A 10,000-nucleotide genomic window follows, 5' to 3' on the forward strand; every position below is an offset into this window, starting at 1 on the left:
CAATTCTCCACTAAATTCGGTCTCAGCCTACCCAATTCTCCATTAAATTCGGTCTCAACCTACCCAATTCTCCACTAAATTCGGTCTCAGCCTACCCAATTCTCCATTAAATTCGGTCTCAACCTACCCAAATCTCAAATTCTGCCTTAGTGTTGCCCCGACACAATAAACTGCAGGAAGTTGCCCCTTCTCCAGCATTCCCGTAAACAAATTCTCGCATCTTGCTCCTGCTGCCACCCCGTGCATAGAGACGCTGTGGGGCCACTTTTAAGGCACGGGAGGGCAGCGGGCACTCTCTCTAATAACTACCGAGACCGGCGTAAAGCCGATGGACCACGGTCTTCCTCCTCCTTCCTTCTTCTTCCTCTTTTTTCCCCCCTCTTCTTTCTCCACCTCTTCCGTGTTTCCTATTTCCTCCTTCCTACTCTCATCTTCCGATCATTTTCAGATTCTGAGCTTGGATAATTTTCTTTGTCTTTACTCTATTTTCTCTTCTGTGTCTTCTTCCCTTCCTTTTCCACATCTTTCCTACATTCTCTTTCGTCTCCTCCTGAGTTTCCTACCTCCTCTTTCGCTTATTCATCTTCTGTGCCCTTTCGAATGCTGTTCCTGCTTCTTATTATGTTTTCTACTGTTAATTTACCTTCTGAGCCTTTTCCTTTTTCTCTTTTACTTATCTACATTTAGTGTGTAGTTCCTTTCACTACCTCTCTTTCCTCCTACTTTTGTGTTTGACGTTATTGTCTTCCGTCTAGTTACCTTTATGTCTGTGTTACTCTTCCCTCTCTTCTCTCTCCTGCTGTGTAATGTATTTTTATTATAATTTATGCCATCGCAACCTCTTTTTGCTGCTGTTACTGTTGCTGCTGCTGCTGTTGCTTCTGCTGTTGCTGCTGCCTTTCATGCTAAAACTGCTTCTGTTGGAACTGCAGCTGTTGCTTCTGCTGTTGCTGGTGATGCTAATTCCTCCACAACTGTTACTCCTTGCAACAGGAGGAAAAGGAGGAGGAAGAATTGGAATAGGAAGAGGAGGAGGAGGAGGACGGAAGTGTCCTTCCAGGTGCTCCCGCTGCGTCATTTTCCTCCGTGCCACCCGGCTACACCCTCAGGATTCACCTTCAGGTGAAACGCTCGATTTTCAACAACAGTCTACTGGATCCCCTTTCGTCCCCCAGGTCGCATCCCGTTCTCTCAATACGTCGTTTGTTTTGTACGGAATGGAACAATTCGTTAAAAATGCGACGTCTGAGTAGAAATTTCCTCACGGTAATTTTGGCGTTTTCTATGTATCTGTTTCTATGTTTTCTATGTATCTATTTCTATGTATTTCTGTGTATCTGTTTCTATGGTTAAGTGGGTTCGTACGTTTTTGGTTAGGCAAAACCGTTGCGTTTTTTACGGAGTATTAAATCTTGAAAATAGGCTGAATGAAGCACTTGCTTCCTAACTGGTCTGCCATTCCCTCAGGCTTTCTTGATGCTGCTGTTTCGTAAGGTAAAATCTGCGTCTTGTTTAGACTTTTTGAAGACTTCTGGGGACGACTTGGACAATGTTAACGCGATCAGGCTTTTTTTGGTAAGAGTTTCAGACTTGGGCAGAAAAGTTTTTCAATCTTTGTGTGTTTTTACTTGACTTGTAAGAGAACTTGCCATTAGATTCTGCTTTATTTTCTTATTATTTTATACTTGATACTGAGAGGTAATTTTATATTTCAGGCTTGTGATTGCGTTGAGTCTTGGAGTGGAGGCCATGTGGTGTTTGTGTGTGTGGAGGTGTGTGTGTGTGTGTGTGTGTGTGTGTGTGTGTGTGTGTGTGTGTGTGTGTGTGTGTAGAGAAAAGGGGTGGGGGAAGTGAAGGGTGGTTTGTGTTTATGTGTGTATTCATACACACATACCATTCCATATCCTAGAATTTCCTGAAAACGCTGATTTTCGTATGTTGACGTCCAAATGAAGCAGACAACGAAACAATGCAATTCGTAGTAGAGATTGGCAAGTTCGTTAGTGATTGTTTACTGAGCATCTCTTGAGAGACAAGAGTGTCATTCAATGGACAGCAGCTCAGAGCTCCTCACAAATACAACATCCTAAAAATATATACAAGTAAAATAATAACCGGTACATAAGCAAAATTCAAAACTGTGTTAACTCACAACTATAAATAGTGAGAATATGGCTGGTCATAGAGGTCGAGCGTGAAAGTTAGTATATACGTGCCACATAGATCGACTGAACTAGCCGATGTAGATGTAAGGTCAGGGGTCAGTGTGAAAGGTCACGCGGCCTGAGGACAGGTTAAGGAGTAAGGGTCGAGAGAGAGAGAGAGAGAGAGAGAGAGAGAGGAAGGGGTCGAAGGTCACATTGGGAAGGGAAGTGTGTGGTCTATCGTAAAGTAGAAGATTATCTAATGTGGTCTAAGTATCCCAGAGTATCCAATGAGTATCCATTGCGAAATTTGCCTTCTCACGAAAATATCAGGTTTTTTTTTTATTGGTGTGGTATACCTGCAATGCAAAGTCTGGAGGGAAATAGACCTCGTGTATCGGTAAGACCCGCAGGGAGGCGACTCAAATAGCCGGTGATCAAGGCAGGAAAACACATTCCCCGACTAGACAAGAGATAGAAGAGTCAGGCGAACTTTCCTTCCGTGTATTACCGGCCCAGTAAAACTCATTCCTACACTGCTACGAACATGAATATAAAAGAAATACAGTAGTTTAACCTCAGAGTAAAAGAGACGACAACCTGAATCACTAGCTAAGAGTCGTCGCCGCTCAGTGGAGAACTTTGATAAAGAATAGTGTGGGTGAGCAGGTTGAGTGACTGGCCACCCATTTCCTACCCCACAAGAGCTGTTGTAACGGAGGGTGGGGGAAATAGCTCTCTTTTGACCATTATCCCGCCCTCAGTTAACTCCTCTAGAGTTCCCCCAGAGTTCCTACTGCAACCTCTCTAGTTCAACACCTTGTAATCTAAGTAGTTGATCACCTAGGTGCTACATCCACATGACATTGTACCTGATCGGCTACCCGCGACTCTAGAGAACTCTAGAACATTTCACTGCCACGAATATATAAGAGAAAGAAAGGGAAGAGATGAATAATAAGTAATGAGTGAGGGTTCGGGGTTAGAAAGGGAGGGAGGAGTAGGTGAGAGGAGTAAGGAGGGTCGTCAGGTGAAAGGGAAAGGGGAAGAGAAGCGGAGGGAAAGGAGAGGGAGTAGAAAGTGAGTAGGGGATGTAGAAGGGTAGATAAGTAGAAGTAGAAATGCTGCCACCATCCTGTCTAGTCAGTACCTACAAGACAAGGAATGGAACTTGTCTGTATCAAAAGATGTTATTAACATGTGTCAACTGGAATCATGTTCCATGCAAGATTCTTTTAGTCCAAAACTTAAGAGTACTTCTACACTCTAGGTTGCATATTATATCAGAAATTCCAAGATTTCGGGAACACAATTAAAATCAAATTAAAAGTAAGTGAATCAAGTATTTATTTAGCATGATAAATATCAGAATTCAAGTTATCGAACTGAAGGATCATTAGTGTCCAGATAAACAATGTGAGCCACCACACAGAACTTTGAGAGTCACTACAGCTGTCTGCCCCTAGAGCTCACACAACTTCTTAGTACACGAAATAAGTCCCCTTTCATATTCAACTTACCAAGTTGAATATGAACTTGACCTTACCTCTCTATCCAGCCTATAGCTGGATAGAGAGGATGGGAGGGGTCTGCAGTTGACAGTCCCCCCATCCGGCTGACAGCCTGCCTGCTATGCTGTCCATTTGCTCTGCTCTGTTGGGCTGCTTCTCCTATTGCTCGAATCTACAGCTGCCTGAGTATTGGGAAACCTAGTAGCTAACTCCGTCCACAAGTAGATAGCCCCAGGCCCTCTACCAAGCCATTCCTTAAACGTCGGCTTGTTTGACGGAACTACCCGGCTATCAGAGTACAATTATCAGATTAGAAGCAAGGTGAAATTCGTACGAGCTGACCTCAGGTTGACTTGAGGTCATTAACGCTTATAGGTGTGAGTTTCTTAATTCCTAGGGGCCGCCAACCTGGCGCCTCTCAAAACTTGTCTGTGACTCATTTTTTGAGAAATATACAAGAGTTGTTACATTCTTGTGCAGCCACTAGTACGCGTAGCGTTTCGGGCAGGTCCCTGGAATACGATCCCCTGCCGCGAAGAATTGTTTTTTCATCCAAGTACACATTTTACTGTTGCGTTAAACAGAGGCTACAGTTAAGGAATTGCGCCCAGTAAATCCTCCCCGGCCAGGATACGAACCCATGACATAGCGCTCGCGGAACGCCAGGCGAGTGTCTTACCACTACACCACGGAGACTGTGTACTCTCTCATGTACTCTGTGTATATATTAAATACAAACTAAACAAAACACCTTTACGGTGGTACACTGTGATCAGAGGTCAGCGCATGCGCTGCTCGCAAGCATGCTACCTATCCTGCCAAGAAATTGTGACAGTAGAGAGAGAAATGCTATTTTCTCTTTACAACTCTGTGTGTGTGTGTGTGTGTGTGTGTGTGTGTGTGTGTGTGTGTGTGTGTGTGTGTGTGTGTGTGTGTGTGTGTGTCTGCCTCATAAATGAAAGAAGAAAAATATCATATCTTAGAAATTCTCGTTAAATTGTTGTCAGACTAAATTTACTGCCGCGGACCGCAACTTTGCAGTTAATTACAGATTTTAACTTGGAGCTCAGTGGCAGGAGACCAATATACCAACTCAAAGGAGAATCTCGATGTCTTAAGTGGTGGTGGGGGCGGGGGGGGGGGGTAGGACAGGAGGGACGGAGGGAGGGAAGGAAGAGGAGAGTAAGGGACGGACGGACAGACGTGAGACAGAACGGTGAGAGCTGACGGAAAAGTTACTAAAACAGGTAATCACGAAATTGTCCCGAAGGGTTGAAGATAAAGGAATGTGCAGGAAGGAGACCACGGTGAAATGAGAAGGGGATTGTAGATGTGGGAGAGGGGGGTAATGGGGGGGGGGTGAATGGATGGGGTGGATGGATGAGGGGTGGATAGAAGGGGTGAATGGAGGGGTGGATGGAGGAGGGGGTGAATGTAGGAATATAAATGAAGGGGTCCAAGCTGTGGTCGACTCCAAACACTCGTACGCTGTTTAATCGACGTTATTAACGTCAATTCAACGCTGAAGACGATGATTCGGCGTTGAATCGGCCAGCTATTAGGAAGCACTTCCTTATCTGATCCCTTACCAGTTGATTAGAACTGACTTCAACTAAGGTAGAGTTTCAACTTAGAGTTTCAACTCAACTCAACTAAGGTAGAGCTTCAACTAAGGGCAGAGTTTCTTTCACCCTATGCCCCTGTTACCTAGCAGTAAAATAGGTACCTGGGTGTTAGTCAGCTGTCACGAACTGCTTCCTGGGGGTGGAGGTCTGGTCCAGGACCGGGCCGCGGGGACACTAAAGCCCCGAAATCATCTCAAGATCTCAAGAAGAAGGTAGCTGAAACTTCTCCCGGGGTCGAATACAGTGTCTGTTATCCCTGAATGGTATCTACAATTCCCATAAAATCAGTCAACCGGTGACAACAATTAATCAAGCAATCAATTAACAGTGAACAACGAACGACTCGATCAGTTCAACAGCATATTGATGGTGTCTATTGCCTCTGGGATGTGGTTGCGTGGGGGGGGAGGGGGGAGGGGTAACAATTTGACCCAATGAGACAATTGGGCCGCAGCACGAGGAGAGACAATTTCGGGCTTATATGCAATACTCCTCTAAATAACGCTATCATCAAGGTGCTTCCAGGCGCGCAATATCCCACGAACGCCATCTGTTGGCGGGGGAACGAACTAACAGTCAGACATATCGGGGCGTGACTTTACTCTGGATCTACTCTCGCTTCCTACTAACATTTCAGCTTAACATTTTAAAAGTGATAGTGTGTCGCCTGTTTAAACATTAGGTGCAGTTTAGACAATTATGGAAGTCGAACATTATGGGTTGAAAGATATAGTTCAATAGACCAAAGAATCCCAGTATATAGGTCTTGATAGATTTCTAGATAGATATATATTGTCCATTGGTATGTGTGTATAACCTCTGTTCCACTCCGGAAATAAGCATCGATACAAGAATAAAATAAATACAATTCGCCGTTTTAAATTTATATTAACTGTGCCAGCGTATCATTTAACTTTTTGAACAAATAAGGGGAAAAAATTGCATCTGTTCCCCAGTAGGATATCAGGGAAATGTGTTTTCATATGTTACAAAGCTACATACCCCTAGGGACCGGGCTTTATTGTATAGCCCTGAAGGCTGAAAATGAACTTCGCATCCCTGCAATGTGTGTGTGTGTGTGTGTGTGTGTGTGTGTGTGTGTGTGTGTGTGTGTGTGTGTACTCACCTATTTGTGCTTGCGGGGGTTGAGCTTTGGCTCTTTGATCCCGCCAAATGTGTGTGTATGTATGTGTGTGTGTGTGTGTGTGTGTGTGTGTGTGTGTGTGTGTGTGTGTGTGTGTGTGTGTGTGTGTGTGTGTGTGTGTCTGTATCTACGTGCCTAGTTGTGCTTGCGGGGGTTGAGCTTCGGCTCTTTAGACCCGTCATGGAAGGGAACTTTTTTTTTGCGGTTAGGGATCGGCTCTATTGCCCCCCTTTCCCCCCTTCAAGTAGAGTCAGATCCTATAACGACCACCACGAAATTGGTGGAGATGAAATGGTTTGCGTCGAGCCCATGGACTAACTCTATTCATATTTTTCAGAATTCAGACATGCCAAACGCATGTTCTGATGGCGGAATTCATTCCTGGGGCTCACAATATTTTACTGTTACAACCTGTTTTCTTGAGTATCTCGTATGTACAGATCATGTCTACTATTTATTTTATCCAGCACTGTTCAGTTTAATTAAGCTAGTCTTTGCTAATAGATTATACCTCTCAGCCTTGGAATTTGCCAGTAGCATTCCTCTGGATTTTCTCAAGATTGGTTTTGTATTTCACGAGATGAGGATTTCATCTCCGAGCTGCATTTTCTAGAATTGGTCTAACATATATGGTATACATGTCAGGCCTGGTCAGAGACCGGGCCGCGGGGACTGTGACACCCAGAATCAACGCAAAGTAAGGTACAAGGCCCTGCGGGTCTTCTTGCTATTAATTTCTGCAGTGATATAAATCACTCTGAGGTTAGGCTCGTGTGGGCTTTAGGAGGCTGGATCAGTGTAATACTACCTCCAAGGTATTGTTCCGTCAGGCCTCCTGTTCCCACCATAGAGCTTCATTATCTTGTACATGCTCGAGTTAAATTCTATTAGCCACTTGTTGAATAAATATTATTCTTTGTGAAACACTTATAGTATTATATATTGCACCCTTTCACATTATTTATTCTCCTCGTAAATAAATGTATGTATGTATATTTATGTATGTATATGTATACTTTTGTATGTGTCTTTGTCAGGATCCACAGTAAGGGAGGTCAGTAACACTTGTCAATAGCAGGGGATCAATGGCAGGGGGGGAGTCAGGGTACACTACAGTAAACCTAACTATACGGTACGTAGTGAGTCAAGTCAGGTACACTTGACCATCATACCTTACGGTACATGGTCAGGCAAGTTCGGTATCTCGTGAGTTGTTAATTAATTGGTTTTGGTCAGTTGTAGCTCGCCGCATTGTTCAGTTTCGGGCCATGACTGTAATTATAATTCTGTGACAGTGAAATTCCCGAGCTGTATAACATTCACCAAAAAGCGTGTTAATATAGCGTGAAAAACACTTCACACATGACGAAAATATTGTGTGTGTGATGCAATGAATAACAGCCATTTTGTCTTGTATCAATTAGTATTACATATGAAGTGTTTTTGATCCATGAAACTATGCATGCGGCCACTGGATTAACGGCCACTTAGTCATCGTTGATGAGGACTGGCTGGACATGCAACAGCCCATCCTCGTTAATCTAACAGCCGTTTTTTTTTGTTTATGGATTTATGACACTCTGATTAGGATTTACAGCTGATTACGTTCCAATATTAATGGACAACTTTGCTTAGTTTCGCTCTAGGCTAGAATAACACCTTTGAAAAAAATCTTCACCCATATTGTTGAAATACATAAAATACCCAACAGAACTGAAAACACCTACCCTAACCTATTCTACCCTACCCTACCCTACCCTACCCTACCCTACCCTACCCTACCCTACCCTAACGTAACCCTGGAAACACAAACCGAAACTGTCTTTATTTTCCGCTTGTAACAGCTTGTAATATAGTTGTTACATCTTGGCTTAACGTGTTTATGACGTATTAATATATATAGATATATATTGACCTAATAAGATCTCCTTAAGTCGGCATTTGATTTACAGCTTGGACTAAAGAACATGCTGCCCAAATACAATGTCTAAACGATAGTGTAAATTACTTGATAACATAAAGCCGAAAATTATCGTGATTGTGATAGATAAAAATGGGAAGCTTGAAAGCATGGTGTTTACAACTGCCTGTTTACGTTTGTGAAAAAAAATTAAAAAGCTGGCGAAAGGAATTAACCACCTTTTTTTTCTCTTTATTGGTAAAAATTGGTAAATTTTGACTTTTTATTGGTTGGGAATTTAAAAGCGTTAAAAACTTTCTGTTGTGTATAACAAATACCTGAGAACGCTAACGAACTCGCTCGGAGACACTGACAAACCCCTCAAGAGATTAACGACTCGACGCTGCCTGTAACGAGCACATTAGGTCGTTATAGAACGCTCTAAACCTATAATAAAATGTCAGATCATTAACGAACGCCTTCGTTGCCTGTACAAAAAAAGTCTTAATATCTTCAGTTTTTCTTTCGACTCAATTATGTCCTATATTTCCTTCAAGGAGAGTAATTTCAAGCTTGAGATGAACGCAAAGGATAGAAAGACTTACATCTTGAAGGCTTAAGCTCATGAGTTCGAGGATAAGTTTTTACAATATTTATTTAACATATCTGCCTTCGTATATTACACATATATAATTTACAACGTAGCTTTTGGTATCAAAATGAGTGTTTAATTAAATATTACCAATAATTTTAAATGGTTTTGTAGGGAGGAAAAAACCCAGGATTTTATGCATATATATATATATATATATATATATATATATATATATATATATATATATATATATATATATATATATATATATATATGATATATATATATATATATATATGCAAACAAGCCTGAATGGTCCCCAGGACTATATACAACTGAAAACTCACACCCCAGAAGTGACTCGAACCCATACTCCCACAACTGGTATGTACAGGGACGCCTTAATCCGCTTGACCATCACGACCGGACATAAGGAAGTGATAGCCGAGGCTATATGAACCACTTCCCCGCCGGCACTCGGATGGTAATCTTGGGCATAGCATTTTATCAAATCACCTCATTCTTTGGGGCACACGTGAGGAACACAAATGCAAACAAGCCTGAATGGTCCCCAGGACTATATACAACTGAAAACTCACACCCCAGAAGTGACTCGAACCCATACTCCCACAACTGGTATGTACAGGGACGCCTTAATCCGCTTGACCATCACGACCGGACATAAGGAAGTGATAGCCGAGGCTATATTCCTGCACTTCCCCGCCGGCACTCGGATGGTAATCTTGGGCATAGCATTTTATCAAATCACCTCATTCTTTGGGGCACACGTGAGGAACACAAATGCAAACAAGCCTGAATGGTCCCCAGGACTATATACAACTGAAAACTCACACCCCAGAAGTGACTCGAACCCATACTCCCACAACTGGTATGTACAGGGACGCCTTAATCCGCTTGATGCTAAATGCCCGGCTTTTAAAATGCTAAATGCCAGGGACCGGCTTTTTAATTCCTAGGAACAAAAAACTATGATGCTACGACCGGCATAGGAACAAAAAATTCACAAAAACCCATGACGCTACGACCGACATAGGGAAAAAACAGTAAAAACCCCAGATGC

Source organism: Procambarus clarkii, chromosome 15 (assembly GCF_040958095.1).
Source record: "Procambarus clarkii isolate CNS0578487 chromosome 15, FALCON_Pclarkii_2.0, whole genome shotgun sequence".
NCBI lineage: Eukaryota > Metazoa > Arthropoda > Malacostraca > Decapoda > Cambaridae > Procambarus > Procambarus clarkii.